Genomic DNA, 15,864 nt, shown 5'->3' with positions numbered 1-15,864 from the left:
AGAGATAGAAAATTAGTTAGGAGTTTTGATTTTTGGAAGGAAAAAAATAAAAGAAAAAAAGAAGAAGAAAAATTGTTTTTTGAAAACCCTAGATTTTGATTCACCCAACAATACTGAGTGAGTCCAGAAAAATTTTTGAAGTAGAGATCGTAATTCACCCAACCAAAAATTGAATTTTTTTAGCTTTTGAGACGGTTTACGCTTAGGTTTTCTCTTCGTAGCCAACCCTAAGACCAATTTAAAGTTAGGTGGTGATAAGGTCCTAACTGTAACTAGGTAAAATTGGAAAAAGAAATAAATCATAAATCAGATACGGTTGGATTTTTGGTACCTCGGAGCCAACTTAACTCATTATGTCAGTTTAAAGTAGCTTTTTGGGATATTTATCATTAACTAGATTTTGTGCCCGACATCTTTTTCTTTCAACCATATTTTTGATTTGGTAAAGTTCGGCTTCGGATTCACCTCGCCCCGTCCCGATTTGATTTGGTAAAGCTCGGCCTCGCCTCGCCCCGTCCCGATTTGATTTGGTAAGGCTCGGCCTCGCCTCGCCCCGTCCTAATTTGAAATAAGGGTTCTCCAAATGTATGTCTTACCTGTTCCATTACTTTCATACACAAAAAAACAGAAGACCAACATTTTACTCAACTGATTTTGAAATCTCCTGCTATGCCCGGGCATCTTTTTCTTTTAACCATATTTTTGATTTGGTAAAGCTCGGCTTCGGCTTCGGCTTCGCCTCGCCTCGCCACGTCCCGATTTGATTTGGTAAAGCTCGGCCTCGCCTCGCCCCCTCCCGATTTGATTTGGTAAGGTTTGGCCTCGCCTCGTCCCGTCCTGATTTGATTTGGATTAAAAGATGAACTAAGGGTTCTCCAAAAGTATGTCTTACTTGTTCCACCACTTTCATACACAAAAAACAGACGACCATCATTTTATTCAACTGATTTTGAAATCTCGTGCTACGCATCGGCGTGAAAAAAATGATTTCTGCTCGAAAAAAAATTGATTGCAATCCTTCTGGCAGCACTCCCACTCCCACGTCCACTCTATGTACGCAACCTGCGAAAAAGACCAGCCAAGAAGAATGTTCAAACGAAATCACTAAAAAACCCTCCCGCTAATGTTACTTTTTATGCAAATTTTTTTTTTTGCCGCTAAAAAAATGAAATCACTCGTGTACCTTTATTGATATAAATAGTAAGAAAACAAATTGAGTGGGCATCCATATTAAAACAATGAGAATTAAAATTTGCTTTTAAGGTAAAGCTTACATGTCGGATCTGTGGCAGCTGAAGTTGTGTACAAATCAAAAAAATGAATTGAAAGTGGCATATTGGAACAATAACCGACGAAGATAACAACCAAAAAGGATTGGAAGTTAATCCATTAAGATTCTCAAAGGAACATGACCTCCCGATCCCCGTCACCAGGAACATCCATTCATATTTTTTGCATTTGTGGGGGATTGTTATATTCTTTTGTTGTCGTTGGTTAATGATTCTACCATTGCCTTTATGCTTAGCCTCTCCCTTGACGACACTAACAGGGTTAGTCGTGGGAGAATTTGAGAGATTTTAATGTATCTAAATCCCTAAGGATTTAGAGGGAGTGTATGAGAGTCTAGACAATTTGGGGGAGTTTAACCCTAACTTCCCATAAATCTCTTGTTTTTTGAGAGATTTGGTCCAAGCACAAAAACATCATGAAACTCCCTCGAACTCCCCCAAATTGTAAACTCCCTATAACTCTAGTGTCTTACGACTAGCAGAGAGTTTAAGAGATTCTAATCAAATCTCTCACCACTAACAAGGGAGTTTAAGGCATTTTGAGATAGTTTTAAAAACTCTCTAGAAATCTCTCACCACTAAAAGAGATTTTAAAAGAGTTTGACAAACTCCCCCACGACTAACGGGGGATTTGCGAACTCTATTGAAATATATTGAAATCTCCCACGACTAACACCTTATAAAACGCAACCTAGTCTATATCTCTCGCCCCATGTGAAATTACACAAATAACAAAATAAATTACCATTCCCATTCATGAGTCTGTACACTCGGTAGGAATTAAGTCCATATTACAGTAAATTCATATATTTTCATTTGTGATGAGAAAAATGTGATGATGATACGTAAATCGCTACTTAGATAAGACTTTGGATACATACAGTAAGAGTCTATTGGTATGTCTTCCTTGTTGTTGTTTCCTCTTAGTAGACTGACAAATAAAGCTTTGTGAGTTCATATATAAAGATATCATCCATGAATGGCTACAAACTCGGATTTGCTGCTTCAGATACGTTTAAGGTGGATGCAGCTTAGCTTTACACACTTTATTTTTTAATAGTGTATACACTTGATTTCCTCTGTTTTCCGCCATCTTGTTTAGTATCTATATGTTCTTTACCTGATATAAACCATGAAAATTCATTAATACGGTGTTAAGAGCTGCAATTTATTAATACTGTGCTGATTGATCCCCTAGGTGGCCCTAGGGATCGTAGAGAAGCCTCAGTTCAGGCCACATGTGCCTTTGATGTGTCGGTCATGGCCTTACATTCTGCAATGGAATGGATAAAATAGATTAATCACTTCCTGCGGTGTTCATAGTGATTATCAGTAGTTGGTGAGACGCATTCAAGATTAGTTCAAAACCTCAATAATATGAAGCTAAAGAGCCTGAACTATAGTCTATGGAAGGATCTTCGCTATCTCCAATTCTACTACTTTTCACATTTAGATTGGACATATGCTAAATTGTGTGAGTAGACAAAAGTGCCTAAGAGTCTGGGGTTTTAAGGTTTGTACTAATATTTTTAACAGAAATTCCCTGCCAGCTAAGTACATGCATAATGTTATTTTGTATAGATAGGATGGTGCAAAAACGGTAATGTTGAAAGTCAAAGTATTGCTACATGTACACTGCATTGCCTTTATCAAGTGTTTGCACTGATAAAGGAAAACATAAGTAAAATTCAATACTTACATATGTCTGTACTGCTTGCCTTTATCCTTCAAAAGAGATTTTCTTTCACATCGTGCATACTGGGATAAAGAACGACTGTCAATAACTTCAACATCTTTTCACTTAAAGGTCGCGACAATTCTACAGTTCAATGATCAGAAAAACAAAAACTGAGAAAATTTACAAAGAGTCATTATAAAAGTGAGAGAAGAAATTAAAATCAAAGGATATAAGAGTTATAGAGAACTACTGTAACAAAATAATGATTTTCCTGCTTTTTTACATACTTCAACTACAGTATTAGTACTCACAGCAAGTCAAGATTACTGAAAATAGTGGAAAATAATATAAAACCTAATAGGCAAAAGCAAAAATCTGATTATAATAAGCAATCTGGTTTTCTGATGCAGTGGGTGTTCTATTTTTTTTAGTCTGTATCTGATTTCAGGTTTTTGTGCTGTGAAATTTTTTGTAAATTTTGGGAGAAATATAGAGTTTGGAACCTGAAATAAAAGCAATCATAAGAAGCCATCAATTTTAACAGTTCCTTCCATTCGCTAATAAGTCTCAAGAAAATAACTTACATCTGGGAGAAGTGCAGGTCCTTCAAAGTTAGTCTTCGGATATTTATTTAAATCAAGACTCTTCCCTTTTCATTATTTGAAGCAGTCATGGATTAGAGAACAACAAACCCTATATACAATAAATCAAAAAGGAAATAAACCATAATTTACAAAATAAGTGTCTGCTCTAAGAAATTAGAACTCGTGATGAAAAATAATACCTGATGAAACCTAAGCTGCTACATGTATGCGTCTCACTGTACCTACTGCATCATTACAACTTCATTCTCAATGGGCTTCTTATCCATATTATTAAGGGCATCTCATACCTTCATTTTTAAGGGAAGAAAAGGATTAGACCAAAGAAGGAGGAACATATTGTTTCAGTTGGAAGAGACAACAACAAACACAATTACCAACACACTAACATCATATTGTTACCAAGTACACAAAGTGGGTATTCTTAAGAAGTTTAACCTAAAAGGTATGCAAAGACACAGTGCATCATACCTAAAGAGCACAACGTATTAAGCGGCTCAAAACAATAAAGTTCAGACCTTCCATCCAATCACTTCACATGTACGGATGCTGCTGGTTCCATAACCCGATTTTTTGCAGTACTTCCATCCATGTCAATTCTGCATTTAATTTAACAACACAAAGTTAAGTTTTTATTCTTACTTAAAACTAATACGATGTGAAAAGCATTAAAAGTAACCAAATGTAAAGCACCATTCTAAGCCTGTATACTCGTTAAACTACACTAAATTATAAACTAAAAAATAAAATTGACTGCCACTTCAGTTGGTGCTGAGTCAAATGGCAGTGCGAGTGGCAGTGGAATGTGTATGGAATGTGTGATTTGGAAAACCATGTCAGAAAAAACTGTTTATGGTTGTATTCAAGGTGTAAATATATACCTCCTTGGAGCTTAACAATATCAGAAATAAAATCAAATGTCGTCACCTGTATCTGGAGAGTCAATATTTATCTGGACAACCATAAAAAAAAATTAGTTAGAAGTTAGTAACCATTTAGAGTGTGAAATCTGCTTCGCAAAAGAAAAAAACATTGACAAAATAATGGATTTTAGTTACTGACCTCGTCACAAAATGGATACAACTCTGACTCGTCGTTGAGGGGACACTTCATAATTAAATATAAGCAAGTATTAGTAGGCAATATATATTGCAGGGATAATTGCAGGGACTCATAATCTACTAAGTTATGAGATTCAGAGACAACCTTCGTAAACATAATTAAAAGAATAATACCTGGTAAAGTCGATTTGTTGCAAAGATTGCTTTAACAAAACAGAAGAGTTAGTCAATTAGATAAGATAACCCAACTGCAGGGGAAGATTAGGGTTCCCAGAAGACAAAAAGAAGAATATTTCAGAATAAAATCAATATTTCAGCAATCATAGGAAAATCCAAACTTAGGTTTAATAATCTTAATCACTTGTTAGTACCTTTTCATGAAAATCTTAATCATATGAAAATTAAAACTCAAATCAAAAAGAAAAAATGTTAAAAGAGAGTAAGATCGTTACTCATAACGGAGAGAGCAATTGCAATCGATCTTCTGTTGAACTTTTCAAAGAGGATAAAGGTTGTGGAAAAGAGAATCGTAAACTATAGATGAAGAATTTTCCTGTTTCTTCTTGTTTTTAGGTTTTGTATGCTAGGGTTTGTTCTTAGTTTTTTTTTTTTTAAATGTTTTGTGAGCGAAACAGAAAACTGGTTCTTAGGTTTGGTATGTGTTTTTTTTTTGGTTTTATGTTTTGTGGGCGAAATTTGTGTGAGAATTCCTCTTTTTTCTCTCATTTGAGAAGAGTGAAACGCAACAATTCTGTGAGTGGGTGATAGTCACCGTTCAACGTGGATCCTTATGAGCTTAGAATTTTAAAGGAGTTAGATTTTTCGGAAACAACCTCACATCTCTCAAAATTCTTGGATAGGATCCTTTATCCCTAAACCTATGAATCAGATATTTGATTAATTTAAGATCCACCACCATTAGTAACAACTCTGGAAGAGAATAGTAAGACTTAATATAACTTTGGATCAACTAGAAAAGGTTGAAATAATCGTTTCCATCTACTAAGAACTTGAACTCGGTTTACAAAAACCGTTTTTTGGATCGACCGTAATCGTTCCTCTTTTTCTTCATTATCTTCGACCCTAGTTTTAAATCTATTCTTCTAGCAAAGAAAGAGAGAAAGATTGGAAGTATCACAATCGAAACTGTAAAGGTTTGGTCTATAAAAATTTTAAATCCCATCATTAACTTCCTACTTTGCTTAATTCCACCTTGAATGCAGTTGTTGTGATTAACTTTATTTTTCTCGCATTTTGTAATTTGATATTATCACTTGAATTAAATAAGTATGGAAGGAAATTGGCGTTGAGGCTGGCTGATATAGATTATCTGGTTTCGTATTGACCTCAAAGGATTGCCGGATGCTAATAAGTGTGGACAAATTTTTTACGTTAGGTCTAGTCTTAATCGAACCCGACCGTAAAAACTTTAAGGTTGGTTTATTTAAGATCAAACTGAACCGTAGATCTAATTATAAATCTTGATAAAATACTATAACTCAGAATTTTTACGTTTAGGTTTTATGAGAGCCGAATCCAACCTTAAATCCAATTACGGGTACAAACCTTACTGTAACAATACATGCAAAATAATAATAATAATTTACGGTTAGGAGTCTTAATTTCCTAACTGTAACAGCTTCAGAAAAGAAGTTTACAGTTAGGAAATTAAGAATACCAAATCATAAGTGAATCTGCAACCCTAATTTTTCTATGATTTCCACCAATTTAACCCGTTTCAAACATAAAAAAGAAAGAAAGAGTTTTTCGAATCTAAATAATTTGGTTAAAGAAAAGAAGAGGAGAAGAACATGTGCTTAGACAACCGTAATTGAGGTTTGTCGAAGATGATAAAACGATTTCAATTGAAAAAATAGGGAAGGATTTTAGAAAAAGAAGAGGAGGAGCAGTTTTTTTTAATTAGAATTAGGTTTTGATTTTATATTTTTATTTTAAATAGAGGGTAACATAGACATTTGCTATTGCATCTAGACACGCCATAATCAGCTTTTTAGTCATTAGGAATCCATGTGAGTCCCTCTATTGGAATGTGAAACACATATATTAGTTGTTGTTTTTTTTACCAGACACAGATGGTTATTGTTAGAGCATTTCTCAGTTGAACCGGCCAAGTGTTTTGTATGTCAAGGTTGGATGTCACATTTTAGTATCAAAACTCAAAAGTTGCTTGATTAGATTACTAGAGTCGACTTTGTTAGGTCAAACTAGGAAGCCTAGAAATGTTGAGACATACATGTATTACTCTGAAGACCTCAAGAATCCGAAGACATAGACATCATCCTTCTACTTGAGGTTAGTAATACAATACTTGACTTGTTTTCATTTCTATCATTATTTTCAAGTCGTTTAGATTGAAAGCATAACATGTGAAGTTATATATACATCAAACTCTAGTATTAGAGACTTGATCATCTTATTGTCACCAAAGTTCAAGGAAGAATGTACAAGTTGTTTAACAACTTAGGTATACTGAATTACAAAGTATAAAGCTTATCTTTTGAACTTCGTAATTGCGACATAGACATAATCTTTGTAACTTGTTACTAGATTATGTAAAACATACCTCTGGAAGATATATTAGTTAAATATATTGTATGCTAGCTAATATTGAGTTGTAATCCAAGAGGAATTTCGGTATTACAGTTGGATATTGGTTGGAATTAGGAAAAACGGAATTTAGGTGTTTATTGCTTATCTGAGAATATTTTCGGTTATGGAAATTCGTTAATGTCCAAACTACCTTGGTCCATAAATAATGAAGTTAATTTTGCTTACAATCTTATCCGGGGGCAGGCATTTCATCTTGTAGTCACTGATGTAAGCGACTAATAGTCTTACTTGTAATATTATCTTGGAGAGGAGAGTAACCTAATTAGGCGAAATCTCTTACGTTCGTTAATTTAAAGTCATTTGTGGGATCAAGAAGCGTCTAGTTAGTACCGTTGGTGGGAAACTAGAATTTGCATTGTTATTTTAGTTTTCGATTATTGATTTGATTGACTAGCGGTTGTTAAACTGTGATTGCACCTTGTTTGATTATTCTTGAGAGCCTTTTCTTCTGACATAAAGTCACTCTAACTAGATAAAGGGATTAACTGTTGTTCAGATCTGTTTTTAAATCTGATGTTGACTTGTGATCATTCATTGTTAACAGACTCTGTTATGTGCGTCATCGATCATAAGTTGGAATCAAGTTTGGTTGCGCAGGTACATAAGAACACATTGAAGAGAACATTTCTTATTCATTTCGTATCTTTGTGATTGCACAAACTTGATCGGTTGGGATCCGATTAGATCTTGTTTAGCTTTGATAGACAATTGATTTCCTAGTCGCATTAGATCGGGAAGCTATCATTTGGTGGTATTTTTCAGTATCCGAATTTGATAGTTTGTATACCTAGATCTGGTTATCTTGATAATCTAGGTCTTGGTAGATTTTACCCAACAAAGGAGTTTACTAGATTCAACATAAGAGCCTTTGTTGAACTCAACATATAATCTCTGATTTACTTGTTGATATTGGAAGAGTAGTTTCCGAACAGATTAGGCCTTTATTGTTTCCGAAGACGATTGAAAGGAGTTGAGAGCTTGAAGTCTTCACAGCAGCTGAAGCAACTTAAGATAGTGGACTCTATCTTAGGATTCATGTGCGTTGTCCATATCGGTTGTAGGCTTAGGGATACTGAGAAAACTAGGTAAGTAGGAGTAGTTTACATGGTCCCAACGATACGAAATTGGTAGTGTTCTTTGTATAACAGCTTAATTCTGAGAATATTTATAATTGGATTAGGTCCTGGGGTTTTTCTGCATTTACAGTTTCCTCGTTAACAAAATCTTGTTATGTGTTTACTTTTACTTTCCGCAATTATAATTTTATTGTTTAATATATTAATTAAAAGTAAATACATAACACGGTAATCCAACGCTTCGGTTGATCTATATAGCTACGTTCAGCTTAGAACTAATACTATATACCTAGTGCATACCTTGTTGTTGTCATCTTCTTGACAGTCTCTGTCTGTATTATATTTCACAAGGTATCAGAATTATAGGTGGATATTGAAAAGATTATGGTATATTTGGTACCCTCGCCATTTCAGTTGTAATACTGGGTCAGTTTGTGACAATGGAATCACATTCCTCGATGACAACATCAATGTAATCCCCTTAATCCAAATTGGAATATTGGTAGATTAAATACTCACTTTGATAATGCTTATGTTCAGAAGATTGTCATTATTCCCTTAAGCCAGTTGTGCACTCCTTATAGGAAGGCTTAAGAGCTTTCAAAGAATCAAATATTTTCTTCTAAATCTGCCTACTCCGGACTTAAAGGGTCTAGGCCCTCCCTTTGTATCAAGCTTTGGAAGTGCATTTGGATACTTAGAGTCACACATCGTGTTCATGCTTTTCTATGGAAAGCTGCTAGGAATGCTATACCAGCTAGAGATACTCTTCATACTTAAGTGCCTATGATTTCTGTTGATTGATCTAGATATTCAGACCCTCATGAATCTGTTATACATGCCATTGTTCTTTGTCCCTTTGCTATCCATGTATGGTTTCTCTCTTCCTTTTGTGAGAACACTTCTATTTTCTTTGATAAATCTTCGATTAATTGGCTTGTTTTTTGGCTTGTGGATCCTATTACTAGAATGCCTGATGAATGTCAATATCTTTTCGGTACCATTTTATGGTCTATCTGGAGTAGCAGAAATAATCTAGTCTTCAATAACCTGAGGGAAACTCATTATCTTGTCAATAGTAGTGCCAAAGCTATGTTATTAACTAGGAAACCTAAGGCAGAAATTCCCCACCCCCACCCCGTGGATGAATAAAAATTAACACTGATGGTGCCTATGATGAAACCTAGATGGATAATGGTGTGGGCTATGTGATGATGGACTTCTCAAATAATGCTTCCTTTTGTGCACCAATTGTGTTTTTCATGTTAATTCTACTACTGAAGCTAGAGCCATAGCTATTTGGGTAGTTTTAAAGAAAGTTGTTGAACAAAAGCTTACTGGCATCATCATTAAAAGTTACACAAAGGATCAAATCGATCAATTTTCAGCTGGGAGGTTCGATGGACATCCAAAAACAGATATGTTTGTGGGTAAAAACTGATTCAGCTGAAAATGGTAAAACGGGGTAGGTTGATGAGCAACGCGTCTAAACCCTAAACAAATATACTGCATAGGAGTACTTTAGACTCGAGAGATCAATCTGTCTAATTCTGTCCTAAAGCAAGAAATGGTCGTTTCAGTCTTTTTGCGGTCACAAATGAAGGAGAATGGTTGGTCTTATGGAGAAAGTAAAGGAAGTGCTAAGATCGAAGTGGTAGACTCTGTGAGGTAGGATTGTTTATGACTGTGTATCAGAAGATAGAACTCGCTTGTAAATGGTAAGTTGTGTGTTCTCTCTATTTTTGAATACTCATGTTAGTAATTATTGTTGAATGAATTAAATAATTTGTTCTTAAAAAGTCATAACTGCATCTTTGATGTTACAAGAACTGGAGGTTGTGAAATAATGAGGAGGTGGAGATCGTGTGAAGTGATGAAACCATGTCCCTATTGTTTAGGGAATACTGGACAGTTACACATCCACTACTCCTCTACTCTTGTTAACTATCTAATCTTCCTGACACTTTATCATAATGGGTGTGTTGCACACCACCTGTCGTAGTCCGACAGACCAACACTCTAATGAACATCCCCCATTCGTGACATTGTTGATGTCTCGAGTGATTTTGGTAGAAAATACCGATTTGATGTGAAGTCAAAGGTGATCTGCATGACTAGGTTAAGTCGAAGGTAACCTGCATGATAAGTGTTTAATTTACATGTTTAGAGTGTCAAGTCCATTCTTGTCTTAGCTATAATTCTTGCATATTACTTGATATTATGATTACTTTCTAGTTTATGTGTCATATTAGGTGAATCATCCAAAAAGAAGTTACAAAATGCTTAAATGGACAAGAAAATGAAGTGGTATTGATAAAGAAGGGCCGAAGACCAATTTCAACTTATTCAAATCCATAAATTCTTATGATGATAGATAATTGAAATACGAAGTGAGTACAAAAAGAATGAGGTCATTCCGAGTTAGGACGAAGAAGTTATGGGGAAAACAACCGAGATGAAGAAAGTGAAACACACAACACAACAATCGGGAGGTAAAGGAGAACATGTTACTTCCAATTAAAGGTGATTTTTGCATTAGTAGAAGATCGTTTTGGAGGTATTACAACCGGTAGATGAGTTGGGTGTCAATCCTACTGATTATGGGCACTTTTGGGCACAATAAACTTGAGGTTTTGAGACATTACAATCATGAGAAAGATGGAAGACAATACTACCGATTATGTCAAGCCAAGAGAGACTTTTTGGACGCGTTTTGGACTTCTAAAAAGAGGAAACTTGATCCTTATGGGTTTCCTAACCCTAGAAGAGAGGAGACTTGAAGTCCAAGCATTGAATACTATAAAAGAAGACATCCAACGCCTAAAAAAAGAATTTTCCATCCCTTGGAAACTCATCTCTACCTCGCATATTAAATCTCCTACATCAAAACCTAGGGTTTACCCCTTTAGGGGGAACCCATTCTTCTTGTAATTATGAGCAGCTAAACTTTCGTTGGTTAAGGATGAATTCAATGTTCTAGCATGAAGTTTTATCAGTTATATAAATCTATTCGAAGTTTTAATCATATTATCGTTTGTTTTCACTATATTTAGGGTTTATGATTGATTTCTAGATTGTTCAAATGTACAATTGGATTATTATGTTGATCATTCTATTGCTAGTAGAGAGTTGGAGCGATCCGTAATTGTCGTTCATATCCTACACAAGTAGAGAACGTGAGACCTCGCAGAGGGATTTTGTGGAGCAATCATGTGTGAAGACAACACTAGTAAGTGGACCTTGCTAAAAGTTTAACTGCTACCTAGGTTCACATAGCTTAAAGATTCTGATTGAGTTACACCTTGAGTGCGCTACTACTTGGTGGTTCGATTGGATATAACATGATATGCAAGCGCTTCGGTATCAGGTTACAAGAGGAACTTTGAGGATAGCACTGCGCCTGCTGTTATTTTACGGTTGGTGATGAATGGTTCTAACGAAGATAGATAAGTGTATTATTGAGTCAACGTTTGGTAATGGCGAATGATTCCTTGATCATCTTTCTTTTATTTGCTATTCCTTTATTTTAATTCAACCCCCTTCGTCTTTTATCTTATTTTGTTGAACTAAATAACCTATCAATTACACAACTCTCCACGGGAACAATCCTTACTATCGATATATTACTAGTTAATTAATGGGAAATATCTTGATTAATTTGTTGCACTTAAGATACGCATCACTGCGTGACTAGGTTAATTGGTGACTCATCATACCTGACTGATGAAGCTGACAGGTGATGCAAGTATATCAAGTCAACCTGCGTTAATAGCTTGAACGAACCAGTAGTGTCGAACATGGTTGCGGAGTAAGTCCATGTTAGAGCACTGCTCGGTCGAACTCGCAAGCGTTGCTATCTCAAGCTTGTTTGTCAAGTTTAGTTAATCAAAACTATATACTTGATTTCTAGTCTACTTATAGTTATGTCTCAGATTAGGATAGAATGTGTAGTTGAGCTTTAGATTTCTGATAGGCACATTTTTGTGTCTTATATAATCTCAATTGTATATATTATTAGTGCTCGATTTTATATTTATTATGGCTTTTTATGTCCCTGTAGGTATTTTTTGGAGAAATAAGCTTTTGCGGCGAAATTGGCTAAAAAAGTGGTTTTTGCGCTCGTGGGAGAAAATTACTATACGGACTCTCACTTTGGATAAGGGGCGACCAATTACTAAGGGGCATCCATTTCGGGCATGTGCTCAAGGGACACCAGAACTGGATAAGGGGGAGGTCACCTTCACCGTTTGAAAACAAGTTTTGGCGGGAAGCATGTTCTTTACACCTGCAGATTTAGGATTCGATTTTTGGGCGAGCTACAATGAGACTAAAGGGATGAAATTGAATGGGTATCTTCCTTAGGCCTAAACAGGCCTGGTGAAGTCTTTGAATTGCACCCAAATTGGCTAGAAACCGAGTTGGAGCTAAACATGGAAGGTATTTTTACACGGACCTTATTGAGCTTATTTTTAGAAGTTCTAGAGAGACTAAAGACCTAAAACTCTTTCCAAAGATACATATCTATCTAAGAAAGAGTTTGAGATAAGTTGGAAAGCTCAGAAACGCGTGAAACAATTTTGGGAAGAGATTATTGTCGTAACTGCCAAGAAAAGAAAATAAGAGATTTCGAGAAGTTTTGGGGAGATTAAATCGCTCTGTTGACTATATATAAGTTTCTGGGAGTTCAAGGAAAGGGTTCGAACAGTTTGGGGTAATTTAGAGAACCACAGGAGACAAAAATCAGAGTTACAGACATTCGTTTCTGCTGGTGTAGAAGGAAGAACACGAGGAACATCGACCCTCACCTAACTGTCGCAGAAAACTGTTGTCCTTCTACAGCACTTAGCTTCTATCATTTTGTAACAGAAACAATCAGTCTGTAACGCTTATAAACGTTGCAAACTGTCTGCTTATTACTTTTTCATTCTTTTAATCAACTTTTGGGCTATAAACATGTATTTTGAGCAAGTGATTAATATGAGGAGCTAAACCCCTTAGCCGAGGCGATAGAGGAAGCCATTGTTCCATTAAAAGTGGTAAATTCTATTTAATTATTTATTGCAATTATTTTACATGATTATTTGCATAGAGTGGTTATAGAAAATTGATTTTTATTGAGTAGTTGTGAATCGTTTTGATGGAGCATGCTTGGTTCTAAAACTTTTGATGTTTCATGCTTTGTGATTACAACTATTACTTCAAAAATCTATTAGAGGCAAAATATTAGATCACTTTAAAAGAAAGAATTGCATGAATATTGATTAGAATTTATCACTTAATTGGTTAATGGTGGAATCCAGGGTCTCGGTATTTTCTTATTATCTTTGAAACAACTTTATTTAATTTTCGAAAACCCTTCACAAGTTCGAGTTGAACGAATCTTATTACCACTTTTTCTACAACAATTAAAATCTCATCAATTTTTGGCGCCGCCGACGGGGATTTGCTTTTAGGGTTTTTAGACTTAGTTTTCTTTTTTTTTTTTTTGTTTTTTTTTTTTTTTTTTTTTAGGTTTTTCTGTTTTTTTTTTTTTTTAGAGTTTTATTATTTTTGTTCTTTTTTACGTTTTTGGTCATAAAGCGAATTGAGCCAAGGAGTTTGGTGATTTCGTAAGGACTGGAACTTAAAGCATAAAGACTTGGAGCGAATGATTAAACCGAAAAGAACGAAGAAGAAGACAATTTCTTTTTAGATATTTTTTTTATTTTTTTAGGATTTGTTTATTTTTCTTTATTAAAAAAAAAAGAGAGAGAGAGAGAACTGTATCAGGGTTTGCTATTTTTGTAATTTTTCTTTTCTTTTTGGACACTTGGACATTGGACTTTGGAAATTATTATTTTTAAACCCTAAGGAAGGGTTGGTTTAAATACAAACTGTGTGCAGGGAAGGACGGTGATTACGATATCACCTCGGCCCCTCGGGTTCGTACATAACATAGGAGTTGTGGTCCGAGTCGACTTCAGCGGTTCTTCGCCCGTCTGGTACGGGAGGTAAGTTTTTCGAAACACCCGCGAATCCCCTGTCAGCGGGTTTATTGTATTCCTTAAGGTGAATATATGATGAGGACTTGAATACGGTTTCTTTTAATTTCTAGTAAAGGGCAAGGACTGGCCATACAAGATAAGGGTTCGGATTTCATCACCGTTCTCTTCTTGCACGTATTAGGAACACGAAACCAAACGCGAACCTAAGCCTAAAATTTTGACTAGAACGAGACCTATAGGGTAACGAGCTTAATAGGAAAGTCGTTCGAAAAATATTGGTTACTCTTTCGAGCATACTTCGAAGTTCTTGACGGTTTATGTGAGTTGATTGCGTGACTACGCCGCCTTGTAACCGGTGAGGCCTTGGGTATCAAAGCTCCACTGAGCTTCCCTCGCCTTGATTCAACTTACTTTGACTCGGATTGATTCCAGAGGGGTTTGCTCAGATTGTAACGAGTTCCTTTTCGAAAGAATAGAAGCTGGTTTAGTGACAATCTAAGTGGAGCCATCATGCTTTTTGTTTGCTAGAAATTTAGGTTTGATTTGGTTGAGTCATCCTTGTTTTGTGTTTGCATAGAATTCCCTTCCTTATTCTGTTGCATGCCTGAACGTAAAAGAGACGCCCTAAGTAGATTTGTTAAAGAGAAACCTAGTAGTTCTAAGCGTCTTGATTACCTCAATTTAGAGAGTCCGATTCGTGAAGATTCCGTTTTTGAACGTCCGTTTGAAGAGAAAATCCCTGATAGTCCAATAGCGCCAGAAATGACAACTTTGAAAGCCTTGTTGAATCCTACTAGGACTACTCGTCCCTCGTGTATCAAGTTACCTGAAACTGAAGCAAATTATGAACTTTAGCCTGGAACCTTACAGTTGCTCCCAATCTTTTTAGGAAAAGAAAATGAAAACCCCTATTTCCATGTTAGGGACTTTGAGGAAATTTGTAGTACCCTGAAAATTAGAAACCTTGATGATGATGCTTTAAAACTCAGGTTATTCCCCTTTTTCTTAAAAGATAAATCCAAATCGTGGTTGTATAGTTTGGCTTCCGAATCAATTGAAACCTATGAACAACTTACATCCGCCTTTTTGAACAAGTTTTTCCTTAGGCACAAAACCTCGTCTATTAGGACTCAAATCTGCACGTTTACACAACAGGAGGGAGAATCTTTGTATAGGTATTTGGAAAGGTTCAATGATTTATTAGCCCAATGTCCTCATCATGGTTTAGAAAAGGTTAGGTTAGTTCAGATCTTTTATGAGGGTTTAGATTATCCCACCACAACTACAGTAGAGTCCATGTGTACAGGTGGGTTTGAAAACCAAACAGTTGATAATGCGATGACATACTTGCATGAAATCGCCGAAAAGACCCAACAATGGGAAAGTAATAGGGTACCCCAGAAAACAATTCTTCTAGGCAGAGGAAACGTTAATAGGGTAGAAGAAAGCTACGAATCAGATGCCAAAATTGTTGCTATAGCAAAAAGGTTAGAAGCTTTAGAAGTGGGTCATACTAGTGGTAGAATAGAGCCTTTTTGGGAAG

At 35.7% G+C, this 15,864-nt stretch overlaps 1 pseudogene; it reads right to left on the bottom strand.

The window, feature by feature from the left end:
- Positions 1-15,447: 15,447 nt before the first annotated feature.
- LOC113300701 lies at positions 15,448-15,547 on the bottom strand (annotated as a pseudogene).
- Between the last annotated feature and the right edge of the window lie 317 nt (positions 15,548-15,864).

The sequence above is a fragment of the Papaver somniferum genome, chromosome 7, assembly GCF_003573695.1.
Source record: "Papaver somniferum cultivar HN1 chromosome 7, ASM357369v1, whole genome shotgun sequence".
NCBI lineage: Eukaryota > Viridiplantae > Streptophyta > Magnoliopsida > Ranunculales > Papaveraceae > Papaver > Papaver somniferum.
The sequence above is the reverse complement of the archived record's forward strand: the minus strand, read 5'-3'. Positions and strand labels throughout refer to the sequence as shown.